The sequence below is a fragment of the Phyllostomus discolor genome, chromosome 7 (assembly GCF_004126475.2).
Source record: "Phyllostomus discolor isolate MPI-MPIP mPhyDis1 chromosome 7, mPhyDis1.pri.v3, whole genome shotgun sequence".
Classification (NCBI taxonomy): Eukaryota; Metazoa; Chordata; class Mammalia; order Chiroptera; family Phyllostomidae; genus Phyllostomus; species Phyllostomus discolor.
In genome coordinates this window covers 90,974,310-90,994,239 of record NC_040909.2, presented here as the reverse complement: position 1 = coordinate 90,994,239, position 19,930 = coordinate 90,974,310, and the positions used below count along the sequence as shown (strand labels likewise).

The 19,930-nt window shown below is 39.4% G+C and overlaps 1 long non-coding RNA gene across 2 annotated transcripts; it reads left to right on the top strand.

Annotated features, from left to right (window-relative positions):
* Positions 1–3,153: 3,153 nt before the first annotated feature.
* LOC118501705 lies at positions 3,154–19,466 on the top strand. 2 transcript variants are annotated; one of them, XR_004904344.1, is made up of 3 exons: positions 3,154–3,319; positions 8,957–9,175; positions 10,419–10,924. It is a non-coding gene; the product is annotated as an uncharacterized LOC118501705 (long non-coding RNA). The 2 variants fall into 2 exon arrangements; XR_004904343.1 differs by lacking the exon at positions 3,154–3,319 and adding an exon at positions 19,405–19,466 and having other exon boundaries at positions 7,877–9,175; positions 10,419–10,494.
* Positions 19,467–19,930: the final 464 nt, after the last annotated feature.

Sequence of the window (19,930 nt, the reverse complement as noted above, 5' to 3'; positions counted from 1 at the left end):
TCATTTTACTATTCATAGTTTTGACTTCTTTTTCTTAGATAAGTCCCTTTAACATTTCATATAATAAGGGCTTGGTGCTGATGAATTTTTTAAATGACCTTATTGGGAATCACTTTATTGCTTTGCTGGATAGAGTAATCTTGGATGTAGCCCGTGCCTTCCATGACCTTGGATACTCTTTCCAGCCCCTTCTTACCTGGAAGGTTTCTTTTGAGAAATCAGCTGATAGTCTTATAGAAACTCCTTTGTACATAACTGTCTCCTTTTCTCCTTGCTATTTTTTAAGATTCTCTCCTTCTTTTTATCTTGACTAATATAAATTATGATGGCCTTGGTGTATGCCTCCTTGGGTCCAAATTCTTTGGGACTCTCTAAGCTTCCTGGACTTCCAGAAAGTCTTATTTCCTTCACCAGATTAGAGGAGTTCTCCTTCATTATTTTTTCAAATAAGCTCTTCATTTCATTTTCTTGCTCTTTCTTCTTCTCCTTCTGGCACCCCTCTGATTCAGGTGTCAGAATGGTTAAAGTTGTCCTGGAGGTTCCTAAGCCTCTCCTCATTTTTACAAAATTCTTCTTCATATCTGTTCTAGTTGAATCTTTCTTTCTTCCTTCTGGTCCAAACTATGATTTGAGTCCCAGTTTCCTTCCTGTCATTGTTGGTTCCCTGTACATTTTCCTTTATTTCCCTTTATATAGCCTTACTTTTCCCTCTGCTTTGTGACCATACTCCACCATTTCTGTGAGCATCCTGATTACCAGTGTTTTGAACTCTGCATCTGATAGGTTGGCTATCTATTCATCACTTAGCTGTATTTTTCCAGAGTTTTGATCTTGTAGGAAACTGTTCTGTGTGGCATGGGCCCAGCTCCCACACTCAGAGATGCACAGGACCCACACTCACAAATAGGTTCTCCGTGGGGAATCAGGCCTGCAATGTACCTAGGCAGCTTTGAGTCTTGCTCTTGTTAAAATTCCCTCACCCTGATTGTAGCAAACATTTATCTGTAAAGTAACTTCCTAAAATCCATGCTAAATCTTCCAAGGATGAGTAAAATCCATTCATCCACTTTTGCCTTTTCATTTGCAAACATCTCTCTTCTGTGATGTGATTAGCAGCATTGGCTCCTTTGTTTTCTGTAAAAGGTAACCACCTAAAGTTACCTAGTGCACAGTAAATGAGGACCATCATGCAATGTGCCCACAGATAGAAATAGAGGCCTGTCATGGTGGAGGTCATGGCTTTTGCTCCCCTTGACAGAAAAGCCATGCTGTCCCTTTTCCTCCACCAGATTCAGTAATCTGTGTGAATGTCTCATTTTCATAAATAATGACTCGGACACTGTGGGCCTGTGTCTGCATCAGATCTATTCTTTCATTTGGGTCATTGTTTTTTCTCTCAGTGCATCTGTTACATAGTAAGCGGCAGAGCCTTAGCTATTCACCAGGGCAGGGCAAACCACATTGCTGCATTGTGGCACTGCATGTTGGGGAGAGGTCCAAGAGGGAACAATGCCAATTGCTGGGCTCTCGGCTTGCGTTCAGTCACTTCCTCCACTACCCACAAGCAAATTGGGTACTTCTGGTGCTCTTACCCAGGTGGGTGGGTTTGCGTATGTTCCAGGATCCTGTGGATCTCTCCAGTGACTTCTCCTGTGAGGCTGGGGGTCTCTGCCACCACCAAACCCCCTCCACCTCAGATTTTTTTAGTCAGAAGTTTTGAGGCTTTTCACACCTGGGCTAGAACCTGGGTTATACAGTCTGTCTTTCTCCCCAGTTGTTCCTCCAAGTTTATCCACATGCAAATGTGGAACCACCCAGTCAGCCAGCTACTGCCACCTGCCCTGATCCTCCAGCTGCCACCTGCCACGAGCCCTCTCTGCCGGGGGGCTGCACATCTCCACCCTCCTACCAGTCTGGATGAATGTTTCTTCTTTAATGGCTTGGTTGTTGGACTTCTATACAGTTGGATTTTTGTTGCAGTTCTGATTGTGTTTCATTTTTAAAGTTATTGTTGTCCATCTTTTTGTTGTGTAAAGAGGCACAGTTTTTCTAGCCCACACCTCCATCTTGGCTGGAAGTCCTCTAAATAATATGTTTTAAAATCTCAAATATATTCATTTAATTCATCCTAAAAGTGAAAATTTTCTAAATTTTAGTCTTTCTTAGTATAATGTGTCTTCAATGAACAACTTCCATAGTAATTACAGGGTTTCTAGTGGCCTTTTATGTGTCTTAGAATTCTGTTTCTCAATTTGTTTAATCCTTGTGTCCCTGATAAAAGAGAATGAATACATAATCATAGACTGAGGTTTTAATCAATTTGAAATTTGTCTAATTTTGCCTGAAAAAAAGTGTGACAATTTTGTCTGTCTATGCTATTTTATTATATAAATTATTCAAATTATTTTTCATCTATAAAATGGAGATGTATCATAATAATTTCCCATGGCTTTTTAAAATTTTCCTCTAAGCACATTGGCAAAGAAAATCTTTTTTGTTTTTATTTTTACTTTCATTTTTATTATTTTCACATCACAGATGTCCCCATTTCCCCTCTCTTTGCTCACTTCCCCTTACCCTCAGCCCCCTCTTCCCTCTGGCCATCACCACACTATTGTCTGTACCTATGGGTTATGCATATATATTCTTTGGTTTCCTTCCATCCAGCCTCCCACCCACCTCCTCTCTGACACCTGTTGTTCTTTTTGATGTACTTATGCCTCTGTTTCTATTTTGTTCATCAGTTTTATGTTATTCATTACATTCCACATATAAGTGAGATAATATGGTATTTGTCTTTCTCCAACTGGCTTATTCCATCTAGCATAATAATCTGCAGGTCCATCCATGCTGTCACGAAAGGTAAGAGTCCCTTCATTTTTACAGTGGTGTAGTATTCCATTGTGTAAATATACCACAGCTTTTTAGTCCACTCATCTACAAGTGATGGGCACTTGAGCAACAGCTGTTATTGGCTATTGTAAATAACACTGCTATATGAATGTATGAGTGCATATATTTTTAAAATTTATTTTTCAGGAATCTTAGGATATATTCCCAGAAGTGGGATCACTGGATCAAAAGGCAAATCAATTTTTAATTTTTGAAGAAACTCCATACTGTTTTCCACTGTGGCTGGACCAATTTTTTTTAACTGGGAATGATAAAGAAAGCAAGGTAAATGGATGATGCTGCCAGTCCCTGCTGGATTCAACATGGTCCACTGCCAACACTGAAGTCCTACAATGTATGGACTTGGCCTCTCCAGCCTTAGACCAATGAGAGCCAAGGCTAACTGTTCATGATCCCATCCTCTCTGGTGGGTCTAAGAATGGCTTAATTCCTGTTCAGCTAGACAATGAGCCCTTGTATACCTGCATGCCTCCAAACTTTCGCCTTCTGCTGTACCCTCAGCCTAGCAATCCAGTCATTACTCAATCTGCTGTCCTTCATCCCTGTTCATGCTTCACTTCTCTGGGGGCTATGAGCACAAACCTACTATGTGCACTCCACTGATTGTACTGAGCTAGCCCATTCCTGCTTTAACCTAGTGAGAACCCCTGTCTGATGTGAGGTGCACTAATGAGACTGCAGACTAAACACAAATTCATAGTCAATAACTGCCCCACCCCTTTCAACAATGTAGCACAGCAGCCTGTCCTATGCTGAAGGTTTTCCCTATATCTGGTTTTACTTATGCCCTTCACATTGTAGGCTCTGCCTTTGTCCCTGTGAGCTCTGCAGCCTGTCACTCATCATACACTGGTTGTGGCAGCATACACAGATGGCCACAAGATTAGCTGGATTTGTGAGTGATTACCAGTCAAGTTGTTGATGTGAGGGAGGTAACAGACAGCTAATGCAAGGAGTTGAATCCCAGACTAAGAAACTGAGATCTACCACAACAGAACTAATGTAGATTTTGGAGGGAAAAAAACATAATACAAAAATGGTATTTAAGGTGATACTCTACTAACAGTGTATAATGTACACAGGGGATAGAAAAGACTAAGTAAAGAAATGTAACATGGAAACAAATCTTTAATAATGGCCTGGAATGAAATTGTGTTTCTGTAATGAAAGCAAAAGATATTTGCCAAGCACTGTTCTAGCCACCAGAGAGACAGGAACAAGTGAAGCACAGACTCTGCTTTCCAGGAACCATCCCTCTAACAGGAAAAATAGTAATGTAACAGGTACTGCTCATCACCATGTTTGACATGCTCTCCAGCTTCTCTCTTTATGCCTCCCTCAGAGAGGTTAGAAAGCCTGATGCTTGCCTCCCAATTCTCATGTCCATAGTCTAGGTGATCCTGTTTGGCCAAGATGATATATGAAAAATCTGAAGAAACACTTTTAGAAAGTTTAGTTTTTTGATAAAAGTAAGAGACACACTTGGTGTGCCACCCCATTTCCCCTCTGCCTAGAATACAGAAGTAATACATGGAGCTACTAAGAGGCAACAAGTGTGAAAATAAAATGTTAATGCACTAAGGGTGGCCCAATAGAAAGATAGAAGGAGAGAAACCATCTAACTCTTCTAGAGAAAAATTAACCCCATTCTTGATACTAACTGCTGGAACAGAACTCTCTGTGGCAAGCAATCATATCTGACCCTGGGAGTTACATAGAAAAGGAGTCTATTAAAAGAATATGAGTGGCTCACAGAATCTTTGAAAGGTCTAAAGAATAAGACTTAAATTTAAGATTCAAAATATACAAAACCTTTCACAGGTATGAAGAATCACCTTAATGCCACAGAGCCCATGGTGCAGAAGTTTGCATCCTTGCCACTTTTCGACCAGGAACATGGATTGCACTTCAGATAAGACCAACTTAGCATAGTCACCTTTGCTATGAAATTAATTTATAAATTAATTTATAAATTAATTTCATGGGGAGCCTGGCATTTCATCTTGCTCACTTCCTGCCTGCACAAGTGCCTGTTCCCTTAATAACAAAAAAAAAGGAAAGAAAGTATGAAGCTCATTCAGCTTCTGTAGAAAGAAATAGTCTTTGCCCTACAAATATTCATAACATGAGTAATCTCTCAAATTGAAAAAGGGATTCAGATGCTAAAATGAATTGCAAATATACAGTTATTGTGGGTGGTTTGCAAAATGATTACAGTTTCCCTACGAACCCCTTTTCAATGTAATCTATAGCGACTTCCATCAAGAAATGATGTCTGTTTGTCCCCCAAGCCCTGAATTTTGAATGCTTTGATCAATAGAATGAGTCAGAAGGAACATTATGCCAGCAACAAAACTAAACCTAAAAGGATAGGTATATACTCTGCTCCCCTAAGGATCCTCTGTGATCCACCATGTGAATAAGCCTGGGCTGGCCTGCTGGATGACAAGAGACACTTACTCCAGGTACTTCAGTCACCAGAGCTAATAATTAGCCAGTCCTCAGAAACAGAGTCATTTGCCTGACCACAGACTCATAAGTAAAAACTAGTCTAACCCAGAAGATCATCCATCTGAGCTCAATCCTCTTAGCTCATCCAAAGAAATGTAAACTCAATAAATGGTTGTTTAAGTTTGGGTGATTTTTTATGCTACAAAAACTAATTGATAGACTTACAGACAACATAAAGAAAATCAGTAAATAAGATCATTTCAGACTTAAAAACAGCAATTTAAAAATAAAGCAGGATAATTTAGTAGGAAGGAGTGATGAGGTCCACTCAATTTCTCAGGGAAGTTCTCCCTGGGAAATATCCCTGGGAAGGGGATATTTAAGGTGAAACTTAAATATGTAGGATAAAAAACTGTTTAACCACATAGAAGAAATATATTCCAAAAAAAGAAACAGCATTTGCAAAGGCCCTGAGACAGGAAGCCCTGTGGCCAGTGTGGCTTAAATTATGAACAAAGCTGCTCTGGCCTTGTGGTTCAGTTGGCTGGAGCATCATCCCATGCACCAAAGGGTTGTAAGTTCGATACCCAGTCCTGGCATGTGCAGGAAGCAACTGATTAATATTTCACTATTTCCCTTCCCCTCTAAAATCAATGAACATATCCTTGGATGAGAATTACAAAGCAAAGAGTGACAAAAGATAACGTCAGAGAAATAGGAAGAGACCAGAGTGTTCAAGGCTCTCTAAACCATGGTTAGGAGGTGGGATTTTATTCTGGTGAGGTAATATGATTTACATTTCAGAGAGGTCACTCATTTGTTGTAAGGGTGAATGCATATTAGAACAGCAGGAGGAGAGCCTTGAGCCCTGTTTATACTTACTATAGCACTGATAGGAAATCTGTGCTCAGTTTTACTGTGAACGTAAAACTGCTCTTAAAAAGTAGTTTATTTTTTTAATTGGGGAAAATGGGAAGAAATGGAAGAATGGATTTTAAGAAATTAGCAGAAGGAAAAGAGAGACAGAGAGATGCAGGAAGGGAGGAAGTCAACAGTATCTAATGCCATTTACTGGAAGCTGCTGTGTGCCAGGCCCATCCCCTGGAGGACTGGGCATCTACAGGAAGCAGTATGGTAAAGTGAAGAGAGTGGGGACTTTAGAGTCATGCAGACCCAGAAGTGTAAAGGCCATCATCACTAGATAACTGAGTGTGCCAGGGTGAGTTACATATCTATCCGAGTCTCCACATCTGTAAAAGAGAGATAAAAATAACTATCTCATGGGCTCCTATAACAGTTCAGTGATAGTATATGCAAAGTGCCCAGCCAAGTACTTTTGAAATGGTAAACATTCTAGAAGTGTTTGTTTAATTTCCATTTGTTGTACTTTCCTGATATCCAGTATCAGATCCAGTATCTGAATAAAGGCTGAAAATCAAGGGATTCTGAAATCAAGGCAGTCCTATGTCTGGATATGTAGTCAAGTAAAGAACTGTCTTTCCTCTTGTAAATCTTACTTAATAACATTTCCCCTGAATATTCTCACTTAGCTACACCAGCATCTTCAGGCTACTGATACTAGCTTCTGACCTAATCTGACAATTATAAAACTTCAGGCTAAACTGAAATGTCAATTTAGTGTCCAAAGCCTTTTCTGTTACCAACACCTGTGATCTAGTTTCTTCTTTCAGGTCCTGCTTCCTGCTGTGCTGAGATCCAAACACTGCAGTTATTTTCCTAAATTACAGCCCAGCTGCTTGTTCTAATCTTCAAAGCGTTCCCTGCACCAGTCCAGATTCTGAGCTTAACTTTGAACCTCAGTGCTATGATTAACTTTCTGTGGGTCCCTCTTAATCCCCTACTGGTGTCTCCTACAACTTCTCCAATCCCACTTTTGCTCTTTCACCCCAACTCCCTTCCACATGTTCAAGACCAATTGCACTCTTACATAATGTTCCATCCTGAAAGCATTACCCACCATGGAAACATTTTTTTCTGTAAGATTGCTTCTTTAATCTTTATGACACAAAATATTCTTCTGCATTTGGACTGGCTTTCTATCTCAGGGAATAACTTTAATTGAAAAATGTTCCAAAGCTTGCAGCTCTATTCAGAGCATAAAGTCCCAAGTTGATCTTCGAATGAATATTGAGTCCGTTACCAAAGATGGCTTAGCTCTACTTTAAATTCAATTCAAAAATAGCAACAGGCATAAGTTGACATGATTGGACAGCTTTGCTTTGTAGAAGAAATTTGCAAGACAGGTTTTAAAATGGATTAATCAGTGTATGAAATGGCATTTTGTTGCAATTTTAAGCTTTGTAAGTAGAATCTATAAATAGATCTAAAAAATTCCCACAAGGCTAAAATATACATTAGAAAATATAGGGGGAGGGAGAGGGAGAGAGAGAGGGAGAGAGAGAGAGGGAGAGGGAGAGAGAGAGAGAGGGAGAGAGAGGGGGAGAGAGAGGGAGAGGGAGAGAGAGAGAGAGAGAGAGAGAGAGAGAGAGAGACCTTTCCATTTATACTCAGAGAAATTAGAAATGGAAAAAGTCATTAGGTTACCCTGTTCATTTCCCTGCCAACACAGCTTATTCTCAAGGGTTTGTCCAGTCTAATTTTAGATGTCCCAAGAGTCTTGACTTCAAGGACTTCATTTGTAAAACCATTCTGCTGTCCAATGAACCTTCATAAATTGCCACCCTTCTAGCTCTTCAGCCTAAAATTTCAACCTTCCAATAGATTCCAAATGTTCCCTTGGCCTTCTCTAACTACAACAATCAAGATACAATACTGGAGGGAGAGTTTTCTCTTTCCTTTAAGATCTGTCTAAAATACCTAAGAAAAGTGATATCTCATTAAATCCAAGAGAGGCATTTCCCAAGTTCACTGGGCTGGTACAGGAGAACTTGAGTCCTGGTTTGTTTTCAAAATTACAAAATATGTAGAGGCTTAATAATGTCTAGTTGCATATTTCTTTCCAAAGTCCAAGTAGTTCACTGAAAGACATAATAAACACTGCCAGTTATGAAACTGTTAACACCTGCCAAGCATTATACCTGAGGCTTTGTATACATTGACTCTGACCTTACAACAACCCTGCACAGCAGTTATTCACCTCATTCTGCTTATGAAGAAACTGAGACTTGCTGTGTTGGGGCCAATATTGCAGTAAAGTCTGCCTGGCTGAAACCTTTGCTTTTCCTGCCACACTGCACCATATCTGCAGCACCTTTGTCAGAGAGTGTGAGCACCTGGCTCCAGACTATCCATGTCCAAGCAGATGGTGTTCCCTGACCAAGGCAGAATGTGAAGAGGTGGATGGGGCACAACAGCACACTTCCCAGAGGATAAACTGCCTCTAAATGTTCTGCAGACAAGCTCAGAGAGAAGCAGATGGGGATTGCTGGTCTGTGTATATAATTTTTTTGAGGTAGAGACTAGTGAATGGAGTTAATTTGCAGGAATGAAGAACCCAGACCCTGAGGCTGGGGAATACAAGGGTATGGGGGAGTAAACAGGACAGAAGAGCAGCAGCTCCTGATATTTGGCAACCACATTTAGATTGTTGACCATTTCATTGTGGTTTCAGGTATCTTGGATCCATCCAAGGCTTTGATTCAGCGTCTGGATTTACAGGTGTTTTAAGAAACCTGACCAGGAACTTCTTTTTGACCCCAACCCTACGAGGAATATCAGGACTTATTCCTGCCGCTGACTCAGCCATCCCAAATGTCCCACTAAAAGGGGGCCATGAAGTGTCACCATCCTTAACTAGACTGACAAGCGAGGAGCAGATCGGCTCAGGAAGGTGAGTCATTAATACCTCCCTGCTTTTCAGCCTTCAGAATTGATCCTACATTTCAGCTTCTTGAATCTCCATGGGTAAAACATCATCAGTTTGTTTAATTTTTCTCTTTCTTTTTTGGGAGGAAATGTTGAGAATCATCAAGGAGCCTATCTGTAGCAAATGATTTGCAGCTGTGTATCTACTGAGCTAACACAAAGTGGAAGTCTGGACACTTCAGACCCCTGATTTCAGCTTCCTAGATAGATCTCTGCTGATTAGATTGGCAGTTCTGGAAACAATACACTGATGCAGCTTTTTCAAACTTGAATTGAACTCATATTGACTATATATCCAACCTTATGAATAGAGCATTGGAACAGAGAATTGTAAGGGCAATTAAGAATCTGATTATTTAGCCCTGGCTGGCATAGCTCAGTGGATGGAGTGCGGGCTGGGAACCAAAGTGTCCCAGGTTCGATTCCCAGTCAGGGTACATTCCTGGGTTGCAGGCCATAACTCCCAGCAACCGCACATTGATTTCTCTCTCTCTCTCTCTCTCTCTCTCTCTCTCTCTCTCTCTCCCTATCTCCCTCCCTTCCTATCTAAAATAAATAAAAATAAAATCTTTAAAAAAAAAGAATCTGATTATTTTGGGAAATGATTTTTATTTCCTTTACTTTTCATAGGATGATGAATATATTCTCCTAAGAAAGCATGAGAGCAGACTTGAGTGGGATCCCAGACCTTTGGCTTATAGCGTGTTCAATTTCTTCTGTTAAGGCACCTTAGCTTTATTGTGTATGTAGTTTTGAGATAAATATTGGCATGAGGGATCAGTATGAAACTGTTCCCTCGCTACAAAAAGGGCTACACTAATTCCCAGCTGACACAGTGCTTGTGAAAATAAATCAAGTAACTTGTTTTGCACAGTGTTTTGTGCTTAACAAATGCTGGGGTCCTTCTTTTGATTAACTATACAAAAGAACACAGCAGCTCATTTTGTGAAACCATAATATATTTTTATTTGGAAGGTACCACATCATCCTAGGACCTCTGTTACAAATACTAAAATATTTAACTCTCAGAGCAAAAGTCAGAGAGGTAGAAGAAATGAAATACAGAATTGGTTTTGTAAAGTTTCAACTAATTTTTGTCAACTAATATTCTTCAAAAATTAATCAGTTCCTCTGAACCACTTCTTACTCTATAATTAGAAAATATTTCTAACATTTCTATCTTCTCTTTTCTGAAAATTTCTACCAAGCTTCTCCTCAGGAATTTATCCAGTCTGAGGTTATTGAGTCATCTTGGGAGAAGCCAGTGGAGCATACTGATTAAAGGTATGATATGGCAGTGGATACACCTGCATTTGAGTGCCACCTGAACACTTCCCAGCTGTGTGATCTGGGGAATTATACACCGTGAGTTTCTATTTCTTCATCTACACAATGGGGAGGTCACCATAGCATTTATCTGATGATATTATTTGAGGATTAAGTAAAATAAAGTAGTGTAACATGAGTAAGAAATCATGTTAGCCATATTATTAATCATAAGCATTCAAAACATGCGGCTGATCTGTAACATACTATGTAAGAAAGGAATGTGAATTTAAACAATTCTCAAAATTGCACCAGCAAAATTTATTTATTTATATAAGGAAACCACATAAACTATAAACTCTGATTGTGATACACTCTTTCTAGCATTTATCATTTTCCTCCTTCTGTGGAAGCCACATATAAATGATTGGCATTCCTCTTTTTTTAATTAACTGAGGTCATTTTTTAGGAAGAGAAGGAGGAAAAGAAAGAGATAGAGAGAAGAGACATCAATGTGAGAGAGAAATATCAGTTGGTTGCCTTTCTTAGGCTTTCCAACTGGGGATTGAACCTGAAACCCAGGTATGTGCCCCAACCAGGAATAGAACCTGTGGTCCTGTGGTATATGGGACAGGACTCTGACCAACTGAGCCACAGCAGCTAGGATGACATTTCTTACCAAAGGTAAGGAGACAATCTTTTGTCTTAGATACCTTTCTCTTATTTAAAAAGTTTATCATTTCATATATAAAAAATGTAAAATAGTAGATGGAGAAACTAGAAATAACAGCATTACAGAGAAATCTGAAACATATTCTGGTCAATCAATGTCTATCAAATTGAGGCTATAATTAACACCGTTCACACCTAGGATTGCCTTACTATATCCCTGTTGGCCAGTGCTATAGGGATTCTTATCTAGGAAACAAAGCCTATGAATTTCTGGACCCAAGTGGAAAAAGATTAGCTTTTGGCCTGAAATAAATCACTTCTCAGTGTTTTCACATCTAGATGTCTAGAAGTGAAGTTTTGAATAGAAATAACTGTTATATATCTGTAACAAAGATGATCAATAGCACTCTGATCCCAAATTAAAATGGAAACCTGTAGATATTCTAGAATCTCTTTATTGTGACCCATGCAACATCATTTTTTAAAAAAAGCTTGCAGTGACTTTCCTGATATCTAACATACCTTTGAAGAATATTTTAAAGCATGAGAGGAAACCCAGTGAAAATTAGGTTATCATTAAGTAATGCAAGAGAAGTAGAAGCATACCCTCATAGCTGTTAATGAAGTTGTTCAGTGAGCTGCTGTTGTAAGGCTGATTACCAGCATCATCAATCAGTGATAAGAGTGACATATTCATTCATTCTTTTCCTCCTTAGGACATGTAAATTGCACATAGGCTGTAAACTTTCTAAAGCAGCAAAGAGTGATTGAAAAAGTGCCAACACCTTCAAGTGAGGAAGAACTCCTCCCTCACCAGTTAGTCATGGTGCTATGGAAATGGCCATTTTCTATGCATCCAGTTATCAGGTGCACTGCTTTTCAGACACCTCATTGGTCTTTTTCCATTTCAATAACTTCATTATATTAAGAAACAAATTCAGGACCTTAAATTCAAAGTCATCATAAGACCATCTAGTGTAATAGTCTTAGAATGAAGGATTTGCTTTTGCAGAATCCCTGAGTCACAGTTATGCATCCACTACTCCAATTCATTTAAAAGTGGAGAACCCCTTGGTTTAGGACAAAACCTGTAGTTAGATAGCTCCAGATACAAGAAAGTTGTTACTTACATTGAATCAGACTGGTCCTCAAAATGTCTACTCTTTAGTATACTTTCTACACTGGACAGCAAGAGGAGTTTCACAATGAATTGTGGAAATGTCTCCAAAGGTAGCCTTTGATGGGGAACCCCTCAATGGGATTAACTATTATTTCAAACTCAAGGCAAGAGGGTAGTTACTAACAGGAAGGAGGCCTGAAAATAGGCAATAGGACGCCAAACACTCAGCTGGAGTCCTAGGGCAAATTTCTAATTCCTAGCTAAGCCAGCTCAGATTGCAAAATCATGAGAAATAATAAATTGTTGTTGTTTTAAGTCAGTTTTTTAATTAGCTTTGGTGTGGTTTGTTGTTGAGTAATTGAAAACTGAACTATGGACGTACACTCAACATTTAAAATAAATCTTCATAGACAAACTCAAGCCAATTCCTAGGCTTCTTGAAGAGCCTTGAGACTGGCTCCCAGGACCCAACTGTACAAACTTAGGGCTGCATTTCCCAATATTTGTTCCAAGCAAAGCTATTCTACAGAAAGAGTATCCTACTTTTACATCGCTCTCTTATCATTCCCTCTTGGAATGCCATCTCCCACACAAATTTCTTCTTACCCAAAACATAACCATCTTTTAGGCCCATCTCATGTGCTCCTTTCTCTAATAGGTCTTTCTTTACCCTCTCACCCAGTGATACAGCCCACTAACTTCAATAGTCATGTAGATCTGAGTTCAGAACAGCTTCTGCATACTAGGATCTCTCCCTCCTTGAATTCCAATAGTGTTATTTATAGTTCATTCATGGAACTTTTATTCTCCCTTTGATCATAATGATGATGTGCACTTGCAGGATCCTCAAAAAGCACTCTGAGGAACTGTGTCTCCTTTATCTCGGCATACCCCTTAGTGCTTATTTCCAATCCTTCTCCTAACTCCACCAGTACATGCCTGGCTTAGATTAATGATGCCGCAGAAATCAGTGTAAGAAAAAGGTCTTTGTATTCACCAGAATCTCTCACCTTGAAATCTGTGTGACAGCAGCATTTGCACAAATGAGGCCCCTATTAATGGAACACCAGACTTTTGGAAAGAGCTCACCACCCGAGTCAAAAGGTCCTTCTCCATTCTGGAATCCCAAATATGATTTCCTAATTGGATAAATTTGTGCAGGCTATTTAACCCCCTCTGTTACCCTATTTTTATCTAAAAATTGACATTGTTCCAATGTCATAAGGTTATTTTGCTTTAAATGATGTCATGTATGCTCAATACCCAACCTAGTGACTAATATAACACAGAATATAAAATCTTGGGTTAAATTAGTCTAATGACTGACTTTATTGTGATCTTGCTGTAAATCTACTCACTATAATGTTGTTTAATGAGTTTTTTTACAAAAGCAAATTTCTGAAACATACTGTTTAAATGTAAATCTAAGAATTCTTAAGTTTGAGGGAAAGGCTATAATATTGAGAGCTGTATCCCTAGCTTCATATCAAATCTATATTCCTCTCAAACATTAAACTACAGTTTATTAATTAATTCCTTTCTCCTAAGGCTATTTTGGTCTCTATATTAAATGAGACAGGACACTGACAATTTTACCTCTCTTTTCATAATAACAATGGTTGCATCCTTAAAATCAAATACCACACAAGTGACACAGCACAATTAGTGGACATTTATATATTTTTTCTGTTTGCTTTGGAAAGACTGAATGGAAAGTAGAGTTTATGCCTCAGTCAAACCACTCTGCCTTGTTTTTCTTTGGGAAAAAAAGAAGGTGACGACTAATTATCCAAGCATGGTTAAGACATCTGGTTTATGTTGTGTCCTCCCCACAATCAAGGGTCACAGTTTTATGACAAAATAAAAAAAAATTAAGATACATTGAGTATCATAAGAGGCAGCATGATAGAAGAAGAGGGCATCTAAAAATCTCTATTTATAGTAAAGATGCTATTATTAGTAGGAGTTTTGGTGTCAAAATTACAAAGAATGAGTATTTACACCCCAGTGGCTCAACTGTTCAAGTAACTAAAACTCAGGTTTGGTTCTTAACTATGTAATCAGACACTCACAGAAATAACTCTTTAGAAAATTAGTTATTTTCAGGATGAAAATGACACATTCAACCCATTTGAATTCTGATACCACAAACTCGCCAGAGTATGACTACTGGGGTGAGCCAGGGGAATAATACCTTGTTAGCAGAGAGTGCTGCATGCTGGACCTTTGCTTGCAAGGAGTAGCACTGAGCACATGAAAGAAAGGTAATGAAGGCACGGATCAAGCATCTTTCTTCTGTGCTGCGGCTAAAACCACCTCATGTCTACTGATGTGGATGAATAGGAAAAGTGCTTCAACAATTGATTCAATTTTGTACTTGCATAGCCCAATTCCTTAGAGGATTTTTCTGTTTCCGCACTAAAAGAACCACATAATCCCAAAATGGTTACAGCCAAAAGGGTTCTTGGAGGTTACCTAATCCAGTGCCAGAACTTTGCAGATAGTACATTGATGTCCAGACAATAAAATGACTTGCCTAGAGCCACACAGCTAATATGTGGCAAAATTTTCATTACTTCCAATTTCAAATATTGGATGACTTTAATTAAGTTGTTGAAAAAGTCGCTTTCTCTAAATTATGGTTAATTGATTCATGAAAATTAATGATCTCCTGTGACTATGCTTCTTGGTGGATATGCAACCAAAGGGTCTAATGTCAGTCAATGGAAAACACCATGTGGAGACAATTTTCCAAACTTAGCAAACAAGTTTCATTACTTAAGCAAACCAACCTTTTAATTTGTAACCCAGGTTTCCTTCTGTCTTATATTTCTTGCTCACAAAAGACAACAAAGAAGACTAGACCTGGGAAAATAACACACCCCTTATGTCCTAAAAATGTTGGGTACTTATCATCTTTATGTAAAGAGGACAATGTGTTATCAACTTCATTGTGATGGGCTAAATTATGTCCACCTTTCCAAAATACGTTGATATGCTAATCTCAAGTACTTGTAAATATGACCTTACTTAGAAGCAAGATCTTGGCAAATGAGCAAGTTAAAAATGAGGTCCATTCAGTCAGCCCTAACCCAATGACCAGTGTCCTTATAAAAAGGGAAAATTTGGACAGTGACATGCCCTCAGGGAGAACATCGTGGGAAGATAAAGGCAGAGATGGGGTGATGCTTCTTTAATCCAAGGAACTAAAGATTTCCATCAAACACCAGAAGCTAGGAGCTAGGAGAGAGGCAGGATCCTTCCCTCACAGCCCTCAAAATGAATCAGCCCTACTGACACCTTGGTCATTGACTTCTAGTCTCTAGAATTATGAGACAATACATTTCTATTGTCTAAACCACCCAGTTTGTAGTGTACTCTGTTTGGTAGACCCCGCTAACAAATAACACTACCTCATCTAAAAAGGATGGGATGAACTATTTGATGTCACTGGCCTAACACCTGTGGTCCCATGAAGGCATGGACTGTTCAGAGGCTCTGAGTCCTGGAAACCTTTCTATGGCAATGGGAGGATAGGGGATGCATCTCCTAGACAACAAATCAACATTTAGTAAGCAACTGTTATGTGTACAGCATGAGGCTGGACATGGGACATAACCATAAATAATAAGACAATCCCTGTGACCCAGAATTCAAGTTTCCCAGGGAAGATAAGCTCCAATAAGTATTTATAAGTGTGATGTGTGCTGCAGAAATGCAGAGACTGCCCTGGGACAATTAGACTGGCAAAGAAGGTTTACAGAGAGATAAGCATGAAGGTGAGGAATTAGCACCCCAGCAAAGAAAGACAGGTAGGAGGGAGCAGTGTGCATGTTCCCAGCAGGGTTACCACAGAGCTCTCACAGTCCGACCCTTCTCTAAGGTAAGGAACAGCCCCAACAGCCAGAAAGAGAAGGATGGAGGGTTGCAAACAAAGTAGCAAATGTCTTCTGGAATACAGAGACAGCTCCCAGGTCGCAGCCTGTCAAGGCCACAGGTGGCTGAGGAGGCCAAGTTTCCAGCAGTGGCAATAGCACAAGTTCCAAAGGAATCCTTCACTTCAAGACTAATGAGTCGCTCTCAAACTTCAGTTACACATAGATTTCTGTTCAGCTCAATGGCATTCTTTCTGTTTCCTATTTAAAATGGTGTCTAACAGGCTGGAAAAAATTTGTGAAGAAGCATTTATTATTTAATCTGAATTGCAAAGCCAGTTTTCAACATGTTTTGGCCATTAGGTTTTTTATGAAACATTCTCAGATCCATGATTTTATAATTAATTTTTCTCCCATACAGAGGGGTAGTTTTCCCTGATCTATCAAGTGGGGTCTAGCTTACCATTGCTTATTGCATTCAAATACCGTTACACTAAAAGTAATTACCTCAAAAACCAGTAGGAACATGTTTTTTTCTCCATCCCACCTATTAAACAGTTAAGTTATGAAAACTGCATGCCTACATTTTATTTTATTTTCTCTTAGGAAGCCTCTTGATAATAAATGAAATGTCTGTGACCTGGATAAGTTTTGAATTATGCTGTAGAAATAAAGCTCATTGTAGTTTCCTGAAAGGTATTTCAATGTGAGTATGTAAAAAAAATGTGGAGATATTGATGCTCATATTAAACTGGCCATTTCACCAGAGTGCAATGGAAGTGTAGGCATCCCTCTGCATGGCCAAAGACCTTAACTGATGAATAACAATAGTGCATTCTGTGACTAAAGGAAATTTGACAAAATCTGTCCAATAAGGCATTTAGCTATAAAAAGACAAATAATTGCCTATATTGAATAGCCTTTTACTGAAAGATTTGTCTTTGGAGAAGCAAACTCAGATTGCTTTTGAGCTACAAGAATTTAAGTATGCAAATCAACTATAAGAAAATCAGGGAACACCCAGAGCTAAGATGGGTCTAGAGCTACAGCCATCACATGCAGGCAAAACAGTCATTCCCTGTCTCATACTAGGGTCAAACCAGGGTGAGCCTCTGAACAGTTTACATGCACTATGTACCTCAGCTGGCAACCCCCATAGTGACCTCATGCCCCAAGAACCTCCCATTCTGTTAGTTAATTCAGCACACTTTACCTGGCCTTGTGAGGTTGTCTTGTCCTCGTGGCTTACAGTAATCGCTTGCTTGAGCCCTTTGCAAATAATTTATCAGCATTAAGCCTCTTATATCATCTCTTTATTTCTTTGGAACAATGGGACTGGGGAGGCCCAGGGTCTGGGGAGATACAAGTGGCTCTGAAACCAGCCATGGTTCTTTATACCATGTCCTCAGAGTTCTCCTAGGCCCACCTGAGGTTACAAAATCACAGCTCAAACAGGAGAAAAGGAACTGTGCTCAAACAGCTCTGAAGAAGAGAAGCTGAACTAAAGCAGTCACAAGTGAAAACTCTCAAGTTGAATGGCTCTGGTCTGACAAGAATCTTCTCTAGCCAGTTCTCCCCCAAGAGGAGAAAGTTGGGCTTTGCCTTGGGAGAGGCATCATTCATCTCAGAGAGCACAGCCAAAAGAATGTGACCTGTCCTTTGAGTGATTTGGAAAGAGGGACTCAGAGGACCTGTTATTAAACTTTAGCATCCTGATTTACCTCTAGGAAAACTTGGGGTAAGTTCAGTGTTTTCTGAAGGCATTCAAATCTCACTACCTCCCTTTCTTATGGGGAGAACAACATCAATGAAGTTTATGTTAATAGGCATCAAAGATTATTACCAGGAAAAGGGAAGGTATATGTATTGGGTTGAACTATATCTTTGTCCCCAAAATCATATGTTAAAGCTTAACTCACAGTTCCTCTAAATGTGACCATATTGAAAACAAAAGTTGTTGCAGATATATATATAGTATATCTTCATATTATATATATAATATATCACAGGTGTCAAACACAAGGCTCATGGGCCAAATCCAGCCCTCCACCTTGTTTTATCTGGCCTGGCACCTTGTTTCTACCTCTCAGCAGCACTGAGCTCCTTGCCCGAGTTAAGGAGTAGTTACATTTATATAGTCCTAAAATTACATTTGGCCCTTTGAAGGCAACCACAAGGCTAATGTGGCCTCTGGTAAAAATGAGTTTGACACCCCTGATTTATATACATATATATTTCATACATACATAAATACATAATTAGTCATAATAAGGTCAAACTGGAGTAAGGTGGACCCTAATCCAATATAACTATTGTTCTTATAAAAAAGGGGAAATTTAGATGCAGACACATACACTAACTTACGAAGAATGCCATACAAGATGATGCCAAGGAACACCAAGTGTTTCCAGCAAACACCAGGCATGGAACACATACTCCCTCACAGCCCTTAGAAGGAACCAACCCTGCTAACACCTTGATCTTAGACAGCTAGCCTCTGGACCTTGAGACAATACATTTCTATTGCTTAAACCACCCAGTCTGTGGTGTTTTGTTACAGCAGCCCTAGGACACTAATACAGAAGTTCTCCACCCAACAAGACACGAGGCCCTGAGCAACCCCAGGCCTGTCTAGAGCCTAAGGCCCTCCATGCCCAGTTCCTTACCCCTAGAGAATAACAACGAAGGGCAGTATTCTAGGCTCTTAACAACTTATCTTCTGTTGATGGACTTTGTGAATTTTCTTTTATCATGTGCATATAATGAAGAATGAGGTAACCCTCACGTCTGGATAGAGACCCTTGAAATTAATGGACCAGTGAGGTAAGTCATCAGTTAACATCATCAATAGGTTCTGTGACTTTAAGCAAAATGACATGTAAGCAAACCAATTTCACCATAGGATAATTGATATAAACAACAGTTAGATTCTTTTGGCATGTCACCAATATCATAATAAAATGACATTGTGCACAAAATGACGTTATATGAGGACCTGCTGTACAAGCATGTTGGGCCTGCTGAGGGCCTGCTTGCAGATCAGCTACATGGGCCTATCTACTTTGTACACTGCAGTTTTCCTAGTACCTTGCATACTGAGTGGATTGCAGTAAACACTCTTCTGTCCAAGACACATCTAAGAGCTCTTACCACATAGAAATTCTCTGCAAATCCCATCCAGCTGACACATTCATGTCTCTTAACATCCTCCTCCTGAGAAGCTGGAGACTTCCCCATGTCCCCTTCCTGCTTATCCTACAGATGAATTGCTGCCATGTTAGAAGAATGAACATACCTGCGAGCTCTGATGACTTCTTACAGAGCTATTCCCATCCCAAAGGATGGCTGGACTGGAAGGGTGCTCAGCAGTTCCCATCATAGGTAATTGAGTCATCTGTGCTGAGCTTCAAGTCAACATCAAATCTTTCAAAAATGGATGCTGTTGGTTTCCCATAAAGGGAAAGTCTGGAGAAAAGTTACAATTTAGTCCTGAGATGCTACTATTACTGAAAGCATTTTGAGAACTATTCTTTGGGAACTTCCTCAGAACCTTTGGTCACATTGTAAGGCATTTTCAGAGGGGGTGAATTGCTAGCTTTAGTGTATGACTAATACGATTTCTGAAAATTGTCAAAAGTTATATGGACCTATTAAGTCAGCAACACCCTCCATTTTGTTGTGTCATTTTCTTTTCCCCCCTTTCACTTTAAACTACTTTTACAGACAAGTGTTAAATCATTATACTATGTAGGTTTTTCATGCCTTATGTTTATTTTCCTTTGTACTG